We start from the raw sequence: 23,594 nt of genomic DNA, 5'->3' as shown, positions 1-23,594 counted from the left end.
AAAATAATAAACTCATTTGCACCCCTTACATTGTAACATGGTTTGTCCAGGAGCAAATTTACATGCTTTACTTGCCTTAATGAATCAGTCCTAGTGTGTTAATCTCCTATATTGCAGGTTGATAACTCAATATAAAATCTCCTTTTTCAGTTTATGACTTTTTACATTACTCTTGTGTGATTTTTTCATAACACGTTTCCTTCTAGTTTAGAATTGCAGCAATGTTCTGGTAATGATTAATATGATTCCTCTGTCACTTAATTATATTAAATAATATATATTTTTTTGTCTTTTCCTTCTCTCAAAAAAAGATGAAGAACAAGAAGAAGAAGGTGAGATTAACCTTAACTAATAGTCATTTTCCCTTTACTATATTTATGTATAAACAGGACCCAATGAGGAACGCAATGTCAAAGGAATATGACATGTTTCATGGCTAAGACTCTACAATAGGACATTTATTCATTCAAAGGACACTAAATTTACAATGCAAGTTATTTTATAGAAACAAATGTACTAATAATATTGTCACTTTTGTTAGGAGCTTGCAAAACTAAGTATATATCAGAAAAATTATCATTTGTTTAGTACATTCTACTAAATGACAGCTAGAATCTGATTGGTTGCTGTAGGCAACATCTCCACTTTTACAATCCCGCAGTTCAGTAAATATACCCCCTGGTTTTCTCTTAGTAAAACTGTCCACACATGTTAAGATCCAGCCGTTCGGCCTAACTGTATACATCTGATCTAAGTGGCCAAATTAGGCCATTAAGCCAGATCCCATTAAGCCCCATTAGTGTGGGCAGCCAATGACTACACACACATAGAGATAGTGGTCACGGGCTGACTGAATGGATTCACATCCAAATGCATTTTCAACATTCTCGACCATATGGATTGTTGGAGCTCAATACCTGCAGAAATTTTGGACCAGTTTAGTCTAAATTGTCCAAACCGGCAGATGAAATGAATACACATGTAGCCAACTTAAGCCTCTATTGCAGATCACTGCAGGGAACCTCCGGAGGTCTAAAGTTACCGCTAGCATGTTGTGTTAATCAAAAGGGGAATTCCAGACATGGACAGAAAATGATTTGCATTATGATTCCCCCAGATAGTTGGATGGTGGTCTCTTCTCCCTATAAATCCCACCGTAACATCAATGAATCCCCAGAAACCTCTACAGAATAGAGATCTATTGGTCACTCGGCCTGAAGGAACAAGTAAGGTGGTGAAAGGATGTGTGTGAGGGAAGATCGCACCTGGTATGGTGGCTGTGAACCTCATCCAAACTTATGCCTCCTTCCCTTATATAAGTACCTGTCAAAAGTGAGTATTTTGTAATACCCACTTGAAAAACCTGAACCCACAAGTAATACGATCTGAACCATTTAGAGACTATAAGGACTTGCCCACAAAGCAATCCTTTACTAGACCTGTAAAGTAAATGAAAGACACTCTCTGCTAAATGGGACTGTTCTTGGAATACCAGAAGCATGTGTACATGTGTGCTATGTGTACATGTGTGCTATGTGTGCTATGTGTACATGTGTGCTATGTGTACATGTGTGCTATGTGTGCTATGTGTACATGTGTGCTATGTGTACATGTGTGCTATGTGTGCTATGTGTACATGTGTGCTATGTGTACATGTGTGCTATGTGTACATGTGTGCTGTGTACTATGTGTACATGTGTGCTATGTGTACATGTGTGCTGTGTACTATGTGTGCTATGTGTACATGTGTGCTATGTGTGCTATGTGTACATGTGTGCTATGTGTACATGTGTACTATGTGTACATGTGTGCTATGTGTACATGTGTGCTATGTGTACATGTGTGCTGTGTACTATGTGTGCTATGTGTGCTATGTGTACATGTGTGCTATGTGTACATGTGTGCTATGTGTACATGTGTGCTGTGTACTATGTGTGCTATGTGTGCTATGTGTACATGTGTGCTATGTGTACATGTGTGCTGTGTACTATGTGTGCTATGTGTGCTATGTGTACATGTGTGCTGTGTACTATGTGTGCTATGTGTACATGTGTGCTATGTGTACATGTGTGCTATGTGTACATGTGTTCTGTGTACTATGTGTGCTATGTGTACATGTGTGCTATATGTACATGTGTGCTGTGTACTATGTGTGCTATGTGTGCTATGTGTACATGTGTGCTATGTGTACATGTGTGCTATGTGTACATGTGTGCTATGTGTACATGTGTGCTATGTGTGCTATGTGTACATGTGTGCTATGTGTACATGTGTACTATGTGTACATGTGTGCTATGTGTACATGTGTGCTGTGTACTATGTGTGCTATGTGTGCTATGTGTACATGTGTGCTATGTGTACATGTGTGCTGTGTACTATGTGTGCTATGTGTACATGTGTGCTATGTGTACATGTGTGCTATGTGTACATGTGTGCTGTGTACTATGTGTGCTATGTGTGCTATGTGTACATGTGTGCTATGTGTACATGTGTGCTGTGTACTATGTGTGCTATGTGTGCTATGTGTACATGTGTGCTATGTGTACATGTGTTCTGTGTACTATGTGTGCTATGTGTACATGTGTGCTATATGTACATGTGTGCTGTGTACTATGTGTGCTATGTGTGCTATGTGTGCTATGTCTGCCAAGCTCTCTACATAGACACTGTTTTACCATAATGCTTTAGCTGCTGTTTCCCTGATCTTCCTTTGTTTGTGCTGAGCAGTGGTTGAAGAGACTGAACCAGAGGAGGCACCAGGTATTAATGCTTCGCTTTTATGTTTCATCATATATGTCTACGATTATCCAACTATTTTAAAATGAAATATTTAGTAAATGATTAAGTGAATATATATATATATATATATATATATATATATATATATATCTATTCCTATATATATTATCTATCTATCTATCTATCTATCTATCTATCTATATATGTATCTATCTATATATATATATATATATATATATATATATATATATATATGTCTATAGATACCTATATATATATATATATATCTATATCTATATCTATCTACGTGTATATATATATATATATGTATATATATATATATATATATATATATCCCTCTATCCATCTCTCTCTCTCTTTCCCTCTCTCTCTCTCTCTCTCTCTCTGTATATATATATATATATATATATATATATATATATATATATATATCCCTCTATCCATCTCTCTCTCTCTTTCCCTCTCCCTCTCTCTCTCTCTGTATATATATATATATATATATATATATATATATATATATATATATATATATCCCTCTATCCATCTCTCTCTCTCTTTCCCTCTCTCTCTCTCTGTATATATATATATATATATATATATATATATATATATTGCGATGCTGACCCCCAGCAGATGACGGACACAAACAACTCCTAGCTGACTACACTGTGCTTTTGTTGTTCACATCACAATTACGACAGCACATTTTTGTCAGGATGACATCAGGTGACCCTAACTGGTTCCTCCTGCCTAGTCACCTGCCAACTAGCTGGCATCGGTCGCCCTGCACAGTGGAACCACACAGGTTTTAAAACAGTAGACCCTGTCCTCCACCTGTGTATGCTCCACCCTGGACTCCTAGTCCTGGGTGCAGAACTCCTAGTCCTGGGTGGAGCATACACAGGTGGAGGACAGCAGCCTCTTGCAGTCAGTCACAGAGTGCTGACTGCAAGAGGTTGCTGGAGGATACATGCTACCATTACCCTGTATCTTGTGCACGTCTTGTGGTGTTGTGCTGTCGTAATAAAGCCTTATTTTGTATATACTCTGGTCTACCCGAGTGAGTTGAATCCCTGTGAGGTGGTATCCTCACAGTTAGGGGGAAGCTAAAGAGGATTTCTGTCACATTAAGTATTTAATTAATTTACTTATTATCATCCGAAGTGCCATGACATTATTCCATAAGTGAGGCCAATATGACCAGCAAACCAGACAAACATTGCATGTGGATCAACTGGATTCTGCTGTACAATCTGGTCATCAGGTAACCACAATCTGCATGTGTGATCATCATCTCACGTGATGTAATCAGATAATTCAGCCTGATTACCGTATATTAGAATCTTTGTCATTTGGATTGCTACCTGTGTGGCCAAATTATACACAGATCATGTCATTTGGTGGACAATGCAAAAGACCAACGAGTTTATTTATTAAACTGTGGGTTTGAAAAAGTGGAGATGTTGCCTATAGCAACCAATCAGATTCTAGCTATCATTTATTTAGTACATTCTACAAAATGACAGCTAGAATCTGATTGGTTGCTACAGGTAACATCTCCACTTTTTCAAACCTGCAGTTTAGTAAATATATCCCCAAATGTTTGTGAGTGTGCAGCTTTCACAATTATAAACCTGCAGCCAGGTAGTGTGTGTTACACTGTAACCTCTCCCCCTCTCTCTGTCCTGTGTGCTTGGCTATGTCCTGCTGCTGCTGCTGTTACATGCTATGCTTTCCAGAGGACCCTGAAGAAGAAGCTGGAGAAGGTAATACAAGTGAAGCAGCTTACCATTCATAGAGTCTGTGCTTTAATAGCTGGCCTGGCCTGAGTTATTATTCACATCATATTCAGCTTGGCATCCTCTGGTTAAAGGCTAATTCTACCCAAAACTGAAAATTAAATTTTAGGCGTAGTTACATAAATTAACCATTAATGTATAATTCATACTTGCCAACCCTCCCGGAATGTCCGGGAGACTCCCGAAATCCGGGTCGGTCTCCCCGACTCCCGGGAGATCAGGCAAGTCTCTATCGCATCCGGCAAGTACCTGGCCAAAATAATGTGATTTGCGGTGAATCGCGTCATTGTGGCCCCACCCCCTGTCATTTTCGACGTGGGGGGTGGGGCCAAGTGGCGTGATTGACCGCGCCCCTCCCCCTCCCGCCCTCTAGTCACGTCCCCTGTCCCGGATCTCCCGGACTTCAGTGCCTAAAAGTAGGCAAGTATGGTGTACTGATGATGGACAGCACGCTGACTGTATGGTAGGAGAGTGTCTGTGGATTGCAGCAGACATCATGGACTCTCCTTACTTCTGCCGAGGCAGACTTTTATCATGCAGGCAACATTTTAGCCATCACCACAGGCTGCCGGCAGAAGCAATGACAGCCTTCCCTGACCGTAGAAGACATTGTTTTGCTTTTCCATTTAACTTGGTTAAGCGCGCCTACTTCTCTAAGGGTTATGGGAGTTGTAGCAAGTGCACCAGCAGCAGAAGATCGCAAGGGGTCCTATTCCAATTAGAGTCCAACTAACATTATAAATTCTTTGCACACAGAATTTATTTTTCATCAAATCCAATTTAATTGTATGTGTAGGAACATTTAACATTCTTTTATTTGCCGTGCTTTGGATATAGTCGCTGCTGGAGAAAACTATAATGCTTTTTATACTGCTGTCAGAACATAGATAATTCCCATTTAAATCACTGGCTGTCAGCTCTCTATATAAAAAAAACCCCTTCAGTTAGAAGTACAGCGTTTAACGCCTCCGTTCTCATCTTCAAAATGATGGGTGTGAAATTTTCTAGCGATCTGAGATGATCAGACGCTGCACAGATTTGCTTTCTGCCCTGCCCCATACCAATGATTTTGGCGGAGTGACAAAATATCATCTGTCTTTTTTCAGGTTCTCTTTAACTTTACAATAAGTTACCCATACTTGCCGACATTTTATAATTTACGTCCGGGAGATGCAAGGGGGAGGTGGGCGTGTAGGGGGCGCGGCTTCGAAATTCGCGTCATTTTAGCCCCGCCCCCGTGACGTGATGACGCAAATCGCGTCATTTTACAGCGGGGGCAGGGCCAAACGCCGCGATTCCCGGTGAATCGCGGCGTTTGAACCGAATTCTGCCCACTTCACTAGGAAGTGGCAGATCAGGGAGATTGCCATACTCTCCCGGGAGTCCGGGAGACTCTCGCGAAATGCGGGAGTCTCCCGGACATTCCGGGAGAGTTGGCAAGCATGAAGTTACCTTGTAGGCCCAAGAATTTATTAGCAAACTCTTAAACAAAAACACGAATACAGCTCATCTGAGGGGCATGTGGAGATGTCTGAGGGGCATGTGGAGGAGGTCTTAGGGGCATGTGGGGAGATCTGATGGGCATGTGAAGGAGGTCTGATGGGCATGTGGAGGAGGTCTGATGGGCATGTGGGGAGATCTGAGGGGCATGTGGAGATGTTTGAGGGGCATGTGGGGAGATCTGATGGGCATGTGGAGGTCTTAGGGGCATGTGGAGGAGGTCTGATGGGCATGTGGGGGAGGTCTGATGGGCATGTGGGGAGATCTGAGGGGCATGTGGAGATGTCTGAGGGGCATGTGGGGAGATCTGATGGGCATGTGGAGGAGGTCTTAGGGGCATGTGGGGAGATCTGATGGGCATGTGGAGGAGGTCTGATGGGCATGTGGGGAGATCTGAGGGGCATGTGGAGATGTATGAGGGGCATGTGGGGAGATCTGATGGGCATGTGGAGGTCTTAGGGGCATGTGGAGGAGGTCTGATGGGCATGTGGGGGAGGTCTGATGGGCATGTGGGGAGATCTGAGGGGCATGTGGAGATGTCTGAGGGGCATGTGGGGAGATCTGATGGGCATGTGGAGATGTCTGATGGGCATGTGGAGATGTCTGAGGGGCATGTGGGGAGATCTGATGGGCATGTGGAGAAGGTCTTAGGGGCATGTGGGGAGATCTGATGGGCATGTGGATATGTTTGAGGGGCATGTGGAGATGTCTGAGGGGCATGTGGGGAGATCTGAGGGGCATGTGGGGAGATCTGAGGGGCATGTGGAGATGTCTGATGGGCATGTGGAGATGTCTGAGGGGCATGTGGGGAGATCTGATGGGCATGTGGAGATGTCTGAGGGGCATGTGGGGAGATCTGATGGGCATGTGGAGAAGGTCTTAGGGGCATGTGGGGAGATCTTATGGGCATGCGGAGGAGGTCTTAGGGGCATGTGGGGAAATCTGAGGGGCATGTGGATATGTTTGAGGGGCATGTGGAGATGTCTGAAGGGCATGTGGGAAGATCTGAGGGGCATGTGGGGAGATCTGAGGGGCATGTGGAGATGTCTGATGGGCATGTGAAGATGTCTGAGGGGCATGTGGAGATGTTTGAGGGGCATGTGGGGAGATCTGATGGGCATGTGGGGAGATCTGAGGGTCATGTGGAGAAGTCTGAGGGGCATGTGAGGAGATCTGATGGGCATGTGGAGGAGGTCTTAGGGGCATGTGGGGAGATCTGATGGGCATGTGGAGGAGGTCTTAGGGGCATGTGGGGAGATCTAAGGGGCATGTGGATATGTTTGAGGGGCATGTGGCGATATCTGATGGGCATATGGAGATGTCTGAGGGGCATGTGGGAAGATCTGATGGGCATGTGGAGGAGGTCTGATGGGCATGTGGGGAGATCTGAGGGGCATGTGGAGATGTTTGAGGGGCATGTGGGGAGATCTCATCGGCATGTGGGGAGATCTGAAGGTCATGTGGAGATGTCTGAGGGGCATGTGGGAAGATCTGATGGGCATGTGGAGATGTCTGAGGGGCATGTGGGGAGATCTGATGGGCATGTGGAGGAGGTCTTAGGGGCATGTGGGGAGATCTGATAGGCATGTGGAGAAGGTCTTAGGGGCATGTGGGGAGATCTTATGGGCATGCGGAGGATGTCTTAGGGGCATGTGGGGAGATCTGAGGGGTATGTGGATATGTTTGAGGGGCATGTGGAGATGTCTGAAGGGCATGTGGGAAGATCTGAGGGGCATGTGGGGAGATCTGAGGGGCATGTGGAGATGTCTGAGGGGCATGTGGGGAGATCTGAGGGGCATGTGGAGATGTTTGAGGGGCATGTGGAGATGTTTAAGGGGCATGTGGGGAGATCTGATCGGCATGTGGGGAGATCTGAAGGTCATGTGGAGATGTCTGAGGGGCATGTGGGAAGATCTGATGGGCATGTGGAGATGTCTGAGGGGCATGTGGGGAGATCTGATGGGCATGTGGAGGAGGTCTTAGGGGCATGTGGGGAGATCTGATGGGCATGTGGAGGAGGTCTGATGGGCATGTGGGGAGATCGGAGGGGCATGTGGAGATGTCTGAGGGGCATGTGGGGAGATCTGATGGGCATGTGGAGGTCTTAGGGGCATGTGGAGGAGGTCTGATGGGCATGTGGGGGAGGTCTGATGGGCATGTGGGGAGATCTGAGGGGCATGTGGAGATGTCTGAGGGGCCTGTGGGGAGATCTGAGGGGCATGTGGGGAGATCTGAGGGGCATGTGAAGATGTCTGATGGGCATGTGGAGATGTCTGAGGGGCATGTGGGGAGATCTGATGGGCATGTGGAGAAGGTCTTAGGGGCATCTGGGGAGATCTGATGGGCATGTGGATATGTTTGAGGGGCATGTGGAGATGTCTGAGGGGCATGTGGGGAGATCTGAGGGGCATGTGGGGAGATCTGAGGGGCATGTGGAGATGTCTGATGGGCATGTGGAGATGTCTGAGGGGCATGTGGGGAGATCTGATGGGCATGTGGGGAGATCTGATGGGCATGTGGAGAAGGTCTTAGGGGCATGTGGGGAGATCTTATGGGCATGCGGAGGAGGTCTTAGGGGCATGTGGGGAGATCTGAGGGGCATGTGGATATGTTTGAGGGGCATGTGGAGATGTCTGAAGGGCATGTGGGAAGATCTGAGGGGCATGTGGGGAGATCTGAGGGGCATGTGGAGATGTCTTATGGGCATGTGAAGATGTCTGAGGGGCATGTGGAGATGTTTGAGGGGCATGTGGGGAGATCTGATGGGCATGTGGGGAGATCTGAGGGTCATGTGGAGATGTCTGAGGGCCATGTCGGGAGATCTGAGGGGCATGTGGAGATGCCTGAGGGGCATGTGAGGAGATCTGATGGGCATGTGGAGGAGGTCTTAGGGGCATGTGGGGAGATCTGATGGGAATGTGGAGGAGGTCTTAGGGGCATGTGGGGAGATCTAAGGGGCATGTGGATATGTTTGAGGGGCATGTGGCGATATCTGATGGGCATATGGAGATGTCTGAGAGGCATGTGGGAAGATCTGAGGGGCATGTGGAGATGTTTGAGGGGCATGTGGGGAGATCTGATCGGCATGTGGGGAGATCTGAAGGTCATGTGGAGATGTCTGAGGGGCATGTGGGAAGATCTGATGGGCATGTGGAGATGTCTGAGGGGCATGTGGGGAGATCTGATGGGCATGTGGGGAGATCGGAGGGGCATGTGGAGATGTTTGAGGGGCATGTGGTGATATCTGATGGGCATGTGGATATGTTTGAGGGGCATGTGGGAAGATCTGATGGGCATGTGGAATAGGTCTGATGGGCATGTGGGGAGATCTGAGGGGCATGTGGAGATGTCTGAGGGGCATGTGGGGAGATCTGAGGGGCATGTGGAGATGTCTGATGGGCATGTGGGGAGATCTGAGGAGCATGTGGAGATGTTTGAGAGGCATGTGGGGAGATCTGAGGGTCATGTGGAGATGTCTGAGGGGCATGTGGGGATATCTGATGGGCATGTGGAGGAGATTCTATTTACAAAAGGAGAGAAGACCGCACCAAGTGATCCATAAATTTCCTTGCAGCTGTATACATCAATCTTGCTTTAATGGCATAAAGTATACATTCCAAGGACAGGTGCACCCGATCATTAAATTACCATGGAACAAAGTAAAGAAAAGAGAAAAGGAATGATCCTATGGGGCACTCGTATGGATAAATAGATTTGAAGAATAATTATATCCTTTAAAATGAATCTTTATTAAATTAAATCAGGGTTTCCCAAACCCAGTCCTCAGGGCTCCCCAACAGTGCAGGTTTTCCATATCTCCTTGCTGGAGCACAGGTGTATTCATTACTGACTGACACATTGTAACAGATCCACAGGTGGTCCTAATTATGTCACATGTGATCCAGAAAACCTGCACTGTTGGGGAGCCCTAAGGACTGGGTTTGTAGAAACCCTGAATTACATCATTAAAATATCATAATAGCGAAATATAAAAGGTGCATATTGAATTGAAACAGAAGATGAAAATAAACTAATAAAATAGACAATTTTTAATTGTCTAACCGCGATATTGCTCAAATTAGTTTATTATATATATATTGAACAATTTGAGCAATATCGCGGTTAGACAATTAAAAATTGTCTCTTTTATTAATTTATTTTCATCTTATGTTTCAATTCAATATGCACCTTTTATATTTTGCAATTAGAATATTTTAATGATGTAATTCAATAAAGAATTTTAAAGGATATAATTACTCTTCAAATCTATTTATCCATACGAGTGCCCCATAGGATCATTCCTTTTCTCTTTTCTTTACTTTGTTCCAGGGCATGTGGAGGAGGTCTTAGGGCCATGTGGGGAGATCTGATGGGCATATGGAGGAGGTCTTAGGGCCATGTCGGGAGATCTGAGGGTCATGTGGAGATGTCTGAGGGGCATGTGGGGAGATCTGATGGGCATGTGGGGAGATCTGATGGGCATGTGGGGAGATCTGATGGGCATGTGGAGGTGTCTGAGGGGCATGTGGGGAGATCTGAGGGGCATGTGGAGATGTCTGAGGGGCATGTGGGGAGATCTGATGGGCATGTAGACGAGGTCTGATGGGCATGTGGGAGATCTGAGGGGCATGTGGAGATGTTTGAAGGGCATGTGGGGAGATCAGATGGGCATGTGGTGAGATCTGAGGAGCATGTGGGGAGATCCGAGGGGCATGTGGAGATGTCTGAGGGGCATGTGGTGAGATATGAGAGGCATGTGGGGAGGTCTGAGGGGCATGTAGAGCAGGTCTGAGGGAAATGTGGAGATGTCTGAGGGGCATGTGGAGAGATTTTATGGGCATGTGGTGAGATCTGAGGAGCATGTGGAGGAGGTCTGTGCGGCATGTAGAGGAGGTCTGAGGGGTATGTGGGGAGATCTGAGGGACATGTGGAGATACCTGAGGGGCATGTGGCAAGGTCTGAGGGGCATGTGGGGAGATCTGAGGGGCATGTGGTGAGATATGAGGGGCATGTGGAGGAGGTCTGAGGGGAATGTAGAGAAGTCTGATGGCCATGTGGAGATACCTGAGGGGCATGTGGGGAGGTATGAGGGGCATGTGGGGAGGTATGAGGGGCATGTGGGGAGATATGAGGGGCATATGGAAATGTCTGAGGGGCATGTAGAGATGTCTGATGGGCATGTGGAGATACCTGAGGGGCATGTGGGGAGGTCTGAGGGGATGTGGAGAGATCTGAGGGGCATGTGGGGAGATCTGAGGGGCATGTGGAGATGTCTGATGGGCATGTGGGGACTTCTGAGGGCCATGTGTGGAGATGTAAAGCGGCATATAGAGATGTCTGATGGGCATGTGGGGAGATCTGAGGGGCATATGGAGATGACTAAGGGGCATGTGGGGAGATCTGGGGGGCATGTGGTGATGTTTGAGGGGCATGTGGGGAGTTCTGAGGGGCATGTTGTGATGTTTGAGTGGCATGTAGGGAGGTCTGAGGGGCATGTGGGGACAAGTGGGGAGACTGAATGGTATGCTGGGTACATATGGATGGCCTGAGGGGCATGCAAGGAGGTCTATGTGTTATGTTGGGGGGTTTTGTGCCAAGTAGGGGGTATGTGGGGCTATTTGGAAGCAAGTGGATGGTCTGAGTGCTATGTCGTGGATTTCTAGAGCATCTTAGGGGCATTTGGAGGCATTTTTGGATTGTTATGTGGGCATGTCAAAGCGGTGATAATCGCTTTAAAAATTCCGACACCAAGGACACCTACAAATAAAAAAACGAATGTACGAAAAAACGATTTCAATATAAATAGACTTACCTCAAAACCGCCGCTGCACATCTCCGATGGGACAATCATGCTGACAGCAAGTTATTCTGAATGGACAGCTCTTCATCAGTACAGTTTGACGTCATTGCGACTTCTATGCCAATTTAAAGCGGCAATGCTACATCATAGCCTAGAGCAGTGGTTCCCAAACTATGTGCCTAGGCTCCCTGGGGTGCCTTGGTGATCTCACAGGAGTGCCTTGAAAAATTATGGAGACCCTAAGGGTGCCTTGAACTGAAAAAGTTTGGGATCCACTGGCCTGGAGCCATACTCCTAGTGTAAGACTTTCAGGGGAGAGCAGCATCCAGCAGCATCACATGTAAGAAGCTGCTCTTCTTACATATCAGCAGCAGGTGCTCCATGTTGGCACTCTGCAGGAGCATTGAAAACACTGGATGAATGACATTATGTCACGCACCCAATGTTTTAGGCCACCCCTAACCCTTGTCACCCTAGTCAGTTGCCGATTTGTAAGCACTGGCCCTGTCTAAAAGGCTTTTCTTAGTTGACACATAGTTGGCTTTGTTGTGGGGGGAGGGGGGGTTCAATTCGGCGTGTGCTGCAGCGCTGTGTCTCTGTTCCGGAAACACATCACGGCAGAATTTTTACTTAAATCTTCGCTCATTTTCCCCCACGGTCCATAGAGATGAAAGGAGAAAATAAGCAAAGATTCTGCACCGTCTTTGCCGGCAATGTGTGCAGGCGGACTTCATGACGAGGTCAAGCGGCACCTTGTGCCGAATTGAAGTCCTCGTATGGGGTTTGAAATGTTACGTCCCATTATATCCCTATGAGTACAGATATGTTTGTTAATATTTTCTTTGTCACAATTTTTTTAGTTTGTGGAATGTATTATCTGGCTTCTCTTGTAATTCTCTTCATCATCATAATCATTTATTTATATAGAGCCACTAATTCTGCAGCTCTGTACAGAGAACTCATTCACATCAGTCCCTGCCCCATTGGAGTTACAGTCTAAGTCCCCTAACACACACACACACACACAGAGACTAGGGTCAATTTAATAGCAGCCAATTAACCTACTAGTATGTTTTTGGAGTGTGGGAGGAAACCGGAACGCCCGGGGGAAACCCACGCAAAAACGGGGAGAACATAAAAACTCCACACAGATATTCTTGATATTATTGTTATTATATTTATACATTAGTGAGTGGGCAATGGTTATATTGTTCACTTATCGTTACTATATTTTACATAAAGTACTAAGCAAGACTCATCTTCCTCTCACGCCGCTTCTCCTCTGCCTCCCCTCTCTGCCTTGCCTTACATTGGCTCCCCTTCCCCTACAGAATCCTTTTCAAACTCCTCACCACCACTTACAAGGCTCTCTCCAACTCTACTGCCCCTTATATCTCTAACCTCCTCTCCATTCACACTCCTGCCCGCTCCCTGCGCTAAACCAACGACCGCCACCTCTCCTCCACTCTTATCACCTCTTCCCACTCCAGAATCCAAGACTTTTCCCGTGCAGCACCCCTTCTCTGGAACAACCTCCCTCGTTCCATCCGTCTCTCTCCTACTCTGTGCTCCTTCAAACGTGCACTCAAAACTCACCTCTTCCTCAAAGCCTACCAACCATCTACTTAACCCCCATCTCCTCCCTTTAGCTCGTCCTCCCTTCTCTCCTCTTGCCTCAACTGGCTCCTCTTGTGCCTGGTCTGTCTACCCTCCCTTAGGATGTAAGCTCGTATGAGCAGAGCCCCCTCCCCTCCTGTCTCCATACCTGTTCTTCCGCTCCGTCTTTACTGCATATGACTGGCCGGAGTTTCTGAAGTATTGGTACTTTTTGTTCATTGTTCTGTATGGTTTCACTCTGTATAGTCTACTGTTAGTACTGTGTGCGGCGCTGCGGATACCTTGTGGCGCCTAACAAGTAAATGGTAATAATAATAAGTAAGGTGCCATTGGGGCTAAAAGATCAATCGTCCATATAATAATGAGCATATTCTTAAAGTATAGCAATATTATTATGAGAAGCATATAACTTTAGCATTCATTGGTAGTATACTGTATAGTTTAGCGAGAACATTTGCTTCTGCTATGAATGGGGTAAGAGTTTATAGCAGAAATTAAGAAAAGAAATAAGTGGCGCTGTAAATGATATCTAAAAATAGGAATAAGTCTAATTATATTAAAATAATGATACAAATAATGGCTAAAAAATATTAGATACTAAATAAATTGATGAATTTTTGTAGATGGCAAAATCCATACTCTAGGATAATTTGAAACATATAATTTATACCACAATATAGAATTAAAAACATAATACACACAAAAAAATATACATATAAACATAAGGGGGTATATTTACTAAGCTGTGGGTTTGAAACAGTGGAGATGTTGCCTTTGGCAACTAATCAGATTCTAGCTTACATTTTGTAGACGGTACTAAATAAATGACAGCTAGAATCTGATTGGTTGCTATAGGCAACATCTCCACTTTTTCAAACCCGCAGTTTAGTAAATCTAGCCCATGGTATTAAAAATGTAACAGGAAGGATTAAAATGTATCTCGTAGAATCAAATATAACATCTGTGCAATTTCATCAAGCAGCTGCAGGTATCTTGGAGAAAATATTTAATGTTTGCTCATAAAGGTGTAAACCATGGAGATCCACAATAAATATAACTTAGGAACTAAGATGAAAAGTCCCAGATGAAAATACTGTATATGGTCAAATGGTTAATACATCTATGGCTTCCACAATCTGTGGTCAAGTGACAGGGATGCCAATTATCAATGGCTAATGAGCCTGCAATTGAAAGTCATAGGATTCCGCTCAGGGCCATCTTTTCCATTGGGCACGATGGGCAGGTGCCCGGGGGCCCCACGGGCAAGGGGGCCCCATAGGCAGGGCTCTTAATTAGAATAAATAATCCTGCAAAAGAAAAAACCTGCAAAAAAAACCTTCAAGGGTCACTGAGCAAGTACATATATCTATCTCTATATATCTATTATTATTATTATCGTTTATTTGTTAGGCGCCACAAGGTTTCCGCAGCGCCGAACATGGTACAAACAGTAGACTATACAGGGTAAAACAGTACAGGACAATAAACACAAAGTACCAGTACTTCAGAAACTCCAAGCAGGCAGATACAGTAGAGAGGAGCAGAAGAACAGGTATGGAGACAGGAGGGAAGAGGGCCCTGCTCATTCGAGCTTACATCCTAAGGGAGGGTAAACAAAGTCAGGCACAAAAGGGAGCCAGTGAAGCAACGGGGAGAGAGGAAAGGAGCCAGGGGAGAAACAGAAGGGTGAGTGGTTAAGTGGATGGTTGGTAGGCCTTAAGGAACAGGTGAGTTTTAAGTGCCCGCTTGAAGGAGCACAGATTGGGTGAGAGACGAATGGAGCGAGGGAGGTCGTTCCAGTGAAGGGGTGCAGCACGGGAGAAGTCTTGGATTCTAGAGTGGGAAGAGGTGATCAGAGTGGAGGAGAGGCGGCGATCATTGGCCGAGCGCAGGGAGCGGGCGGGAGTGTGAATGGAGAGGAGGCTAGAGATGTAAGGGGCAGTAGACTGAGAGAGAGCCTTGTAAGTGGTGGTGAGGAGTTTGAAAAGGATTCTGTAGGGGAAGGGGAGCCAGTGTAAGGAAAGACAGAGAGGGGAGGCAGAGGAGGAGCGGCGTGAGAGGAAGATGAGTCTTGCAGCCGCATTGAGTATAGAGCGGAGGGGGGAGAGACGGGAGTGGGGGAGGCCAGTAAGGAGGAGGTTGCAGTAGTCGAGACGGGAGATGATGAGGGCATGGATGATAGTTTTGGTGGCATCTTGAGAGAGGAAGGGACGGATGCGGGCAATGTTACGGAGTTGGAAGCGACAGGCTTGGGCAAGGGATTGAATGTGGGGGGCAAAAGAGAGAGAGGAGTCGAGAGTGACACCTAGGCAGCGGAGTTGGGTGACAGAGGAGATAGTGGAGTTGTTAACAACGATAGAGAGGTCATGGTGAGAAGGGAGCCTGGGTGGGGGAAAGACAATGAGTTCGGTTTTGGAGATGTTAATTTTAAGAAAGCGAGAGGACATCCAGGATGAGATGGCTGAGAGGCAGTCAGTTACACGAGAGAGGAGGGAGGAGGAAAGATCAGGAGAAGAGATGTAGAGTTGAATATCATCAGCATATAGGTGATACTGAAGACCGAAAGAGGAGATGAGAGCCCCAAGGGAGGAAGTATAGAGCGAAAAGAGTAAAGGGCCAAGAACAGAGCCCTGAGGGACTCCAACAGGGAGAGGGGAGGGGGTGGAGGAAGAACCAGACGTGGATACGGAGAAGGAGCGATTAGCAAGGTATGAGGTGAACCAGGCATGGACAGAGCCAGAGAGGCCGAGTGAAAGAAGAGTTTGCAGTAGGTAGATATATATATATCTGTATCTCTATACATCTATATATATATATATATATATATATATATATGTGTGTGTAGGGGCCCCGATTCACTGCTTTACCCGGGGGCCCATAATGTTGTTAAGATGGCCCTGATTCCGCTCCTGAACCAACAACAAAGATCACGCTAATTGCTAGCGATGATAGCAGATGGATGAATTTATGCCCCGGATAAATCCTCGCTGACAGTGTGTATTTGGTTGTGTACGGGGATTACCCAAGTAGCGATCAGGTGACAGACATCTTACTGAGAGATGTCTGGGGTTGAAGTTAGCATCCACTCTACCCAGGGGCAAGCTGGGTTGGGGGGCAGGGCGGCAGAGGGGCATGTGCCCCCCGGGCTGGTCCCATAGTGAGACAGTCTTCTAAATTTTTTTCCCCCTTTAAAATGTTCGTTAGAGGCTGCTGGGTCGAGTCTTGCCCCCGGGCTAAAATTTGCCAGCCCTACCTATGATAAAATGGTTGAGGTGGCATCACAAGTGCCCACCGCAGGATTTCCTTTCACAATCGGATTATCACTCATACTAATGGATTCTGGAAAGATTTTCTTCATAGATGCATGCAACATTAACTGGGTAGCAACTTTCAGAAATAATTATTTAGGTCAAATAAAGGCCAGGATGTTGCAGTTCTATCACTAAATGTTGTCAAAAACTTGATCCATCAAGAAGCACCGATGGTTAAAAAATAATTTCGTTCTTTTGGAAGTCTCAGACATCATTCATTGGGTAGAGAAGACCTTTTCAGTACTAATTAGTGTATTTTTTCCAAGTTGTCAAAATAACAGCGGATTTCTTGATTCCCGACCATGGTCTTATCTGTGTGGAGTTTGTAGGTTCTCCCCGTGTTTGCGTGGGTTTCCTCCGGGTGCTCCGGTTTCCTCCCACACTCCAAAAACATACTGGTAGGTTAATTGGCTGCTATTAAATTGCCCTTAGTCTCTCTCGGTCTGTGTGTGTGTGTGTGTGTGTGTGTGTGTGTATGTTAAGGGATTTAGATTGTAAGCTCCAATGGGGCTGGGACTGATGTGAATGAGTTCTCTGTACAGCGCTGCGGAATTAGTGGCGCTATATAAATAAATAAATAAATAAATGATGATGATGATGATTTCTTGAGTCGAGTACAGTTAAAGCAGAAACAAATAAGAACAAAATCTGTCAGACTTCTGGCATTTAGTTTGGAAGTGGGTCGTTCCCAGTGTGAATTTACTGGTATCACCCAAAATTGGAAAATGAAGAACTGTTTTTAAATTATTTACTACTCACAAGCAATTGGGGCAAATGCTTTGCTAAAATTCTGCTGTTCTTAATACTGTTTAAGAAAATTATAGAGGAGAAAGTAGACGTGATTGAGATCTGCCCAGCATGGCCTTGAAGGGTTTGGTTTCCCTTGATTGAACAGATGTGATGTCAAGCCATGAACATTGACATTTCCAAAAATAAGTAATAGTTCATCCTCATCCTCATCCTCAGTATTGAATTTCATAGCATGGAGATTAAACACAGCTCATTATTGGACCAAGGCTTCTCAAAAGAATTGGTTCAGTCTCTTTTAAGACCAAGAAAAATTCAACATCTGTGACTTATCATAATTACGTTTGCATGTGTTTCTTAGCTGGGCAATATATAAGATGTTCTGTCTTGTTTAGTATTATTTTTTCAGTATGCTGAATTTTCCTTAAGCTGTTTTTTTCTTAAAATGACATTACAGGTTGCAACCCTGTATGATAGGTGTATATTGAGCCAAACGCCTGTTAGTCATGATTCCGGAAAGTAGTGTCAAAATTAATCCTACATTATAATATCTATTCGTCATCATCATCATCATCATTTATATAGCGCCACTAATTCCGCAGCGCTGTACAGAGAACTCACTCACATCAGTCCCTGCCCCATTGGAGCTTACAGTCTAAATTCCCTAATACACATAGACAGACAGAAACACAGACTAGGGTCAATTTTGATAGCAGCCAATTAACCTACCAGGATGTTTTTGGATTGTGGGAGGAAACCGGAGTACCCGGAGGAAACCCACGCAAACACGGGGAGAACATACAAACTCCACACAGGCCATGGTCGGGAATCGAACTCATGACCCCAGTGCTGTGAGGCAGAAGTGCTAACCACTATACCACCGTGCTGCCCAATATCGTGGTACTTACATTTTTTTCGTTTTCTGCTCACGCTCAAAACCATCTTTGTAGCATTTGTTGGAATCAGAAATGAGAGAGTAATCTTTGCAGATTATTTTTTGAAGTGGCCACTCTTTTATTTTTTTAAGTGGCTCTTTTTAACTCTATTAATTTTTAAGTGGCCACTCTGCTTGGAGATTGTGCCAGCTGAACCTCATTACACTAATTGGTACCATGATAAAAAGGTTCTGAGGACAGTGCCAGAATTTATTCTGAAAGCATCTTCACCACTTCATCTTAATAAAGAAATGATCCTGCCAATGTTCTCTCCAGACTTCGTTTCAGAAGACGAGATATCTTGGAAATGTTTACATGCTAAAAGATGTCTTTCAACAGAGTCCTTCTGAAAGACCGAAACTTCCATCATTGTTTTCAAGGCCACATATAGGGTTGGCAGTTTCTGCGTCAACTTAGAGCGGACTGATTTACTCTCTAAATCTATCTGTCATCACTCAGTACCCTCTTGACACATTTGGGAATGGAGTACTACAGGCTGTCCTTAATCCTGCTTACATTGTATCTGCCTTCATTCATATTTTATGTATTTAATGTTGAACAGGATAGTCAGGAACAAGGAGAATTTTATCCAGAAATTTTCATAATTTTATTCATCCCTATTAGCATTTCCAGCCCTTGTAATTTTGTGTCTTGAGAATGTGATCAGAGTTAGGCTGGGTTTTTCCTTCCTAGGTTTCAAAACTTTCAGGATAATGTTTCTGATTTAGAACTCATACCCATGCCTATACACAAGGCTTTCCTTTTTAGATATTTGCATTTCTTTAATCTGTCACCCACCCTTTCCTTGTTTCATTGTCACCATTATTTCAAAAGCTAACTTAAGCTTGGTTAAAGAAAGACTGAACTCTGTTCTAGTAGTTTGAAAATAAATGGGGCCTTTGACACTGTTCTTTGAGACAAGGGGCCTGATTCATTAAGGATCTTAAATTAAGAAGTTTCTTATTTCAGTCTCCTGGACAAAACCATGTTACAATGCAAGGGGTGAAAATTAGTTTTCTGTTTTGCACATAATTTAAATACTGACTGTTTTTTCATGTGGCACACAATTATCAACATTAAATTTCAGTGTACAAATAAGCTATCAAGTATTTGTGTGCTACATGAAAAAACAGTCAGTATTTAACTCTATTAACGCCATAAGAGAAGTGTAGGAGACCTGAGGATATCTTGACTGGTCATAGGTCCCTGAGCGTTGGACCTTGGTGCTGATGCTTGAGGAAAGGAGGTTTAATATTAAATTAGTAGTTAAATGGCTATCAGAGACAAAGGGTATATTTGCTAAAATTTGGGTTTGAAAAAGTGGAGATGTTGCCTATAGCAACCAATTAAATTCTAGCTGTCATTTTGTAGAATATACTAAATAAATGACAGCTAGAATCTGATTGGTTGCTTCAGGCGACATTTCCACTTTTTCAAACCTGCAGTTTAGTAAATCTAGCCCAAAGTGTGTATGGGATCATTTATTGAATCCTTCCATAGGTTTATGGACATGGTGGCTCACCCCAAATTGTCCCTCTTTGTGAACTTTGTTGAATTAATCTAGCATTGAATTGAGCTGAAAGTATTTCAGAAGGGCCTTCAAAAAGGCATAATTGAACCCAACAAGTGGGTTGGGTCATACACACAAATGCTGAGGGCAAAGTAAGTAGAACACGGGATGTAGCATACACAAAAAAAAATAGTACAAGACACAGCTATGCTCCATTGTATACTTCTCCTACTTTCCCCTACATACCTGTAACACACCAGTATGTATGGCCCTTGCACCCCAGTCATCTTAGGGATCAGTGATCCGTGTTGCAAGTCCCATCTAAGATATTTTATGCTCCTGTCTGTTCCCCACAATCTGACGAGCTCGTTAAACTTTTACATAGATCTTATGAATGTGATTCTATTACTTTGTAAAACCACAGAACAATGAGTAAATGAAATGACTGTGAACCAGTAGAAATGTACACAGCACTGCTTAGGGAATCTTGCCTACTGTTTCTATATTGAACTTGGCTGATAGCGATTACAAATCTTCAAAGCAAATATGTTGCCTGTGTTAGTGTGTTAGCTCTCATAAAATAACTTTACAGTTCCCACTCTTTTTCTTCTTGTTATGTGTGCATAATGGATACATTTACTAAGATCAATGAGAAAGCCTAAAGGCAATGTCCCTCTTACATTAATAAATTTGAGTGCAATCTTCTGACATCTTCTAGCCAATATATTTAAACAATTACAAGTCTACCTTCTAGAAGGACTAGTAGATCATACAAAACAACTACAGTAGCCATATCATAACATCTTAAGGGGACAATAAATCTATTGGACTTAAAGGATAACTATTAAGGAGAGGTAAATAAAATCGCAAAATCGCATTTATCTGGGGCCCCTAATTCTCTTGCTAAAGGGGCCCACAATATCTCCAAACATGAGATCTCTGTAGATCTGTGAATCTGGAGGTGCAGAGGCTTTAAATCAAAATTTTATTTTAAATGCATAAAATGTCACATAGATGCTTTCAAGGATGAAAATATCTATGGGCAGCATGGTGGCTTAGTGGTTAGCACTTCTGCCTCACAGCACTGGGGTCATGAGTTCAATTCCCACCTGTGTGGAGTTTATATGCTCTCCCGTGTTTTGTGTGGGTTTCCTCTGGGTGCTCCGGTTTCCTCCCACAATCCAAAAACATACTAGTAGGTTAATTGGTTGTTATTAAATTGACCCTAGTGTGTGTGTGTGTGTGTATGTTAGGGAATTTAGACTGTAATCTCCAATGGGGCAGGGACTGATGTGAGTTCTCTGTACAGCGCTGCGGAATTAGTGGTTCTATATAAATAGATGATGATCACTAAACATACATAAGAAATACAAAAAAGTGACACAGTAAAGGTGGAACAAGTGGCGATAACAGTGATTTTTTTTTATTGTCATCTATTAGAGAGATAAAAAAAAAATCTGTTATCGTCGCAATTTGTCAGTGAAATCTCAGCGAGCTGGCAGAGCGATATTCAGCTGCCTAGGCAATACTGGTTTGCTTAAAAAAATTATAATTATAATATGGTTGGCTTAGAACGTAATAATAATATGGCGGGACAAGCAACATACTTGGTTTCTTCTCACAAAAGAAAGAATAGAAGTCCACAATCATCCAGGTACAGGGAGACTTCCCCAAAGGAATCTGATGGGATATTGTCAGCACCAGACAAGGCACTAAAAATAAATATCATCAATATTTATATATATATAGCGCCACCAATTCCACAGCGCTGTACAGAGAATGTTTGTCATTCACATCAGTCCCTGCCCCGTCAGAGCTTACAGTCTAAATTCCCTAACATACACACACACACACACACACACACACACAAAGACTAAGGCTAATTTTGTCAGCAGCCAATTAACCTACTAGGATGTTTTTGTAGTGTGGGTGTGATCCGGAGAAACCCACACAAACAAGGCCCAGATTGGAAATCAAACTCATGAGCCCAGTGCTGTGAGGCAGAGTTGCTAACCACTGAGCCACCGTACTAACCCATTATAGATTTATTTTGTTCAAAGCATGATACTGTGGTTTATTTAAACTTCACACATTTTGAGTAGTATACACCCGTCATCAAGTGTAAAACAAGCAGCACGTGATATTCTCCTTATTTGTCCAGTGTGAGAGCAGTTGTTCCTGTCACACTCCTCATATCAAATTCTAAACAACAGTAATAAACACTACTGCTAGTCATAGGCAAACCGAGGGGAGGGGGGGGTTTACTAGTGCCTGGAAACCCCCCTCCAAGCCTGGGGCACTGTATAATTGAGGTGGCTGGACCCTGCCCCCACTTCCCACTGATCTGCTTGAAAAGGGAGAGCTGCATGCACTTAACAGTAGTGCACGCAGCATGGCCCATGTATATTATGGGGATAGGAAGAGTTGGAGAGCAGCCAAGCACTGTCTAAAATTATAGCCACGCCCCCATGCATGCTTGTCACGCCCACTGGCTGCGTGGTGCGGAAACCCCCCTCTACAAATCCTGCGTTTGCCCCTGATAGTGTTCAGCATCTTAGTTGCTTAGTTTCACTAGGCAGTCACAAAGCACTGATAAAATAAACAGCAGCTATTCACTAATTTGTAGTGTAGGAAAATTGCAGCTACAAATTAGCCTATGTGACACTGTCCTTATGATTCAGCATTATAATTGCTCAGCATGACACACTCTCAGCAGTGTACGTTGACTACAACCGGGTAGAATTTTCTCCCAGTGACTTAATCACTCTATCAAAGCACTTTTCAAAAGATCAGAGCTGTGTAAGATACTAACGCAACCGGCTGACACATAAACCTCTGATTTCAATGACACTGTGTTTTGACAGGAAAAACACTGTGATTTAAGCGGTGAGAGAATTGTCAGTGTGACACCCACCTTATAGCACAATGTCAATGAAACCCACACAGTAAAAAATAACCCGGGGTTGAGTGTTGCTGAAATTTTGGTCTTAATCCCTTGTGACCTTGAGATGTAGCTAACCCTGGGAGATCCCAGGTATGCCATTCAAATGGCTTTTATCAACATCAGTCTACAGCACGTTAAGCTAATGAAAGCCGACATGTGATTGGCTGCTGTGAGTTACAGCAAAGCTTTGGTGTCGGCACAATGGGGCCTATTTGTTAACAATTGACGATAACAATGATGTCAAAATATTTTATCACTGCAATTTATCAATAACATCTTGCCAAAGCAGCAGAGCGATAACCAGCAACCTTGGTGATATTAGACCGTACTAGTAATTTTTAACCAGGCCATTCCCAAGGGACCTGTGCATGCGTGACCCAGCAAACTAGTTCATGCTTATGCAGTGGATCTAAAGCCAAAAAAAAACAAGTTAAAATATTAGAAATAATATTTAACATTGCTAAATGAAAAGAGATTTTTAAATAATAAAGCATTTTTTCATCAATTTTCTTCTGCTATAGCCATCCTGACATGGCAATAACCGAAGGATTGTGGCGGTACTCCCACCATACTTGTTAAATAGGCTTCCCCATGCTTTACACCAAGGGGGTTCCACCGGCAATAAGGCTTTTCACGTTTTCATAAATATATCCCTATGTTGTTAAAGAGTT

The 23,594-nt window shown here is 44.1% G+C and overlaps 1 protein-coding gene across 2 annotated transcripts in view; it reads left to right on the top strand.

Annotated features, from left to right (window-relative positions):
- Window positions 1-310: 310 nt before the first annotated feature.
- The window catches only part of TNNT1 (troponin T1, slow skeletal type), a 41,798-nt gene continuing 18,514 nt past the window's right edge, over window positions 311-23,594 (top strand). Inside the window, exons 1-2 of one of the 2 annotated variants that reach the window (XM_075189792.1) lie at window positions 2,729-2,760; window positions 4,500-4,526. The gene's annotated coding sequence lies outside the window, so the exon portion shown is untranslated. Of the gene's footprint in view, window positions 333-2,728; window positions 2,761-4,499; window positions 4,527-23,594 lie in introns of those variants that run through there. The other variant, XM_075189791.1, reaches the window with a different exon arrangement.

The sequence above is a fragment of the Mixophyes fleayi genome, chromosome 11 (genome assembly GCF_038048845.1).
Source record: "Mixophyes fleayi isolate aMixFle1 chromosome 11, aMixFle1.hap1, whole genome shotgun sequence".
NCBI classification, from domain to species: Eukaryota; Metazoa; Chordata; class Amphibia; order Anura; family Limnodynastidae; genus Mixophyes; species Mixophyes fleayi.
This window is presented reverse-complemented; position numbering and strand designations above follow the sequence as displayed.